Below are 3,468 nucleotides of genomic sequence, written 5' to 3'. Positions count from 1 at the left end.
ATTGTTGTGTTCTTCCTGAAAATGTTCACAGCAGGACTTGGGTGTTTGATTCACGCCAACAAGGAGTGTCTTACTCCAACTTCAAGCCTCTAGGAACATGTAACAGAAACAAGTGAACAAAGCAGAGGTTAAGTCTGTCTGGGCGTAGCTCCCACCTCTGGTTGCATGGATGACCCAGATATATAAATAGATGGCATATACGTGAGTGCCTGTTAAGAATTGGGGCAGCAAAGCCACTTAGGAGGAGATTTGTGTACTTAGGAATCAAGAGCAGCTGCAGTGGCTAAAGTAACAGAAGCTTAACGTCTGGGGGATTCTCTCTGCACCACACCTCCTCCACTGAACCCCCAAGTTGATCTCGCTCGGATTTTAAATCTGTTGGCCCGGTTGACACACACACACACACACAGGCAGGTGAGCCCCAGGGACACCAACAAACAGCAACCGAAGGAAGTACTGTGTGTGGAGAAATCACTTCCTGTGTTTTCTTTTCTCGGGTGACCTATGCCTGGACCAGTGCTATGAAAAGAAGATCAAATTCCACACTCATAAAAAGAGATATTAAAAAGAAAAAAAAGATCATGTCAGTGTAAGCTGATAAACAGGAGCTGCGACTATATTATTAGTACCCGTTGACAGAAAGTTTCTGCTGACTGCACATTTACCCCATCCTGCGTTGTTAATTGTGCGTATATTACGATTTCCAGGGTCTCGTGGGAGGAAATAAGGTCATTTACCTCCTCTGTGCCCACCAGAGCCTCACCCATGCACCACCTGTGTCCGATCTTCCAAGACAACAGGTCATTCAGACGTTCTGTCCTAATGCCCACTTAATAGAATCGCTGCTGGTCTGAGAATGATTCCCAGTGTTTTGTAATTGGAAAGCCAGTCACTGTGGCCACAGTGAGCACACAGCGGGAGATCAATAAATGCGGAATGAATCTTGTGGCGATCTCATCTTCAAATTGAGCTCCCTTCCAGTGGCCGTGTCCTTGGGGGCTGCTGGGTGGGAATGAACGGGGATAAACGACTCCTATCAGCAACTCCGTACATGTGGCTCTAAATGCTAGTCTGTGACCGAGCAGGACAGGCCTCCCTCACGATTATGCTGTGGAACAGGTTTTGCTTTCCTGGAGCTCCATTATGCACTAAAGGAGACATTTTCTTTGCATAGTTTCTATATATGGCTATCATCTTCAAAATACCAAAAGCAAACCCATAATCCTACACGTATATATACACATCTAACGAGAACAGGGTCCCTGAAGGCCTGTGCTCGATCTGGCTTTGTGTTCATGGGGGCTGAGGGGCGAGGGGAGCCCATGCCTCTCTTCAGGTGAACTTGGCACTGATGAGACATAATGCCGGAAGAGGGCTCATTTTTAAATGAGTAGAACAGCCCGTGGAGGGAAGACGCACACAGCATTCAATAACAAGATTCTTACACAAATGGTCTTTCAGTGGCCCGAACGTTCCCCTAAGAAGACTCGAGGGAAAACAAAAACTCACTTCTATTAGTGATTTATTTAACCTTCTTTTCAATAGTCAAATATCCACATCGCACACATATGTGACACTGCCACCAAATAAGAGACACAGGCACTATTCGGATGCCTAGTATTGACAAGGTATCGCAGGGAAAAAATTAACTTTAGGTAACACATGTTCTTGGTAAAAAATAAGTAAGTAAAAAAAAATCATTCAGTTATTCCAGAAGCACACAAAGAGGATACTCTGCCATCTCTACCGCTACCGCTGGGGCCAAGCCACCATCCCTGGCATCTTTCCCTGCCTCTAGCCTTGCCCGCATGCTCTGTTCTTGACACAGCAGCCATTGTGATCCTGTTCAAACCAAAGCCCAGTAAGATTACTCCTTCGCTCAAAACCTTCTACACATCCCGCTTCGCAGAGCAGGAGCCAGCTCACCCCTCCCTAGATCCTCTGATGTGACCTCCCGTGGCTCCCTCCTCGCGTACTCGGCTCCAGCCCTCTGGGGCCTTTTTGCGAAGCCTGAGTACTCTTGGCCTGGTTCCTGCCTCAGGGACTTTGCACATGCTCTCTCCTCTGCCTGCACTTCGAGATCTCTCATTTCCGAGTGAGAATGAGCCCTTCCCCTCACGACACTATTTAAAACTAAAACTCTGCCCCTCTGGCATTCCTTATGCCCTTTCTTCCTTTATTTTTCTCCACCACACTTACCATCTCTGAACGCTCTTTGATTTATTCACTTAGTCCATCTCCCCAACTGAATTGAAGCTCCATGAGGGCAGGGAATTTTGCCTGTTTTATTGATGTAGCGTCAAAGCCAAGAGACAAATGCCTGCCCATAGTAGGTGCTCAGTAAATATGTGTTAAGTGATTGAATACAAGATAACAGGCTGGTAGGCAAGTGTGAGCTTTGGAGGGGAGGAGGTCTATGGTCACTGACACTGCACTTAAGAACCCAAATAGTGGACTTGAGTCTCATAGGGTCCAGGCAGCTGCACTCAGATAAAAACCTGTTCTTTGGCCAATTCGTTTCTGATCCAGCACGCAGCTTCAAAAACGTCTGCTTCTGACCACAAGGGGGACTAAACGAGAAAGCACGGGAATGGCTAGGTCTAATCCACTAATGGAAATGTAATTCGAAGCTCTAAAGTCCTATAACTCCATGAGGTCAATAATTGATGGTTAGGAGTCAAGAGAATGAGCAGTCTCGCTTTGTCTCTCTTAAAAAATGTACAACGGTGAGGGGTGGGGAGGGTTGGTGGAGGAGCTTACTGTGTGCTGGGCGCTATGCTAAGTGCTTTAATGCTCTGTCCAGCTCAATCTCCTAATAATCTTATAAACCTTGCCTGAGGTCATCCCCACTAAGTGGCAGAATAGGCACTCAAAGCCCTGGCCTGCAAGCACTGCCTTCTCTTAACATCCTCTTAAGTAGCCTGACCTGTGCCCCTAAGTTCTCTGTAAGAAAAGCCCAGAAGCCAATGTCATCCATCCTGGCAACAATGTCAGGTTGGTTCTCAATCCTGAGAATCTGGCGGCCACAATTAAGAAAAAAAACAAAAAACACAAAAATCTGCAGGCGTAGTCACTAACTGATTTATTTTAAAAGGCCATCCCATTATTTCTCTCCTCTCAAGCACACAAATCTATAGACCTGGGAACATGTTCGGCTCCAAGCTACAGCTTGATACTTTAAACGAACCAGGATGGGTACTAAATATCCCGATGTGTAGGCTGGGATGAGCCGGAAATGTTAAATATCACACACTTCACACACAAATCTCCATGAGGATCTGAAGAATCAAACATGCAAACAGAAAACTGTAGCATATTCTGGGGAAAGTTTAGGAAACTCAAGTGCTCTGGGTTTCACCCTGAGGGGAAAAAACACACAAAAACACCAAGAAGCTGTGGCTGAAATATATAAATGAGGGGAACCCACTCTGAGGCTGTGTGACTCTGAAGCAATGACTTTCAAATTAG

This window comes from Crocuta crocuta, unplaced genomic scaffold, assembly GCF_008692635.1.
Source record: "Crocuta crocuta isolate KB4526 unplaced genomic scaffold, BGI_CrCroc_1.0 scaffold301, whole genome shotgun sequence".
Classification (NCBI taxonomy): domain Eukaryota; kingdom Metazoa; phylum Chordata; class Mammalia; order Carnivora; family Hyaenidae; genus Crocuta; species Crocuta crocuta.
Note: the sequence above shows the minus strand (reverse complement) of the source record.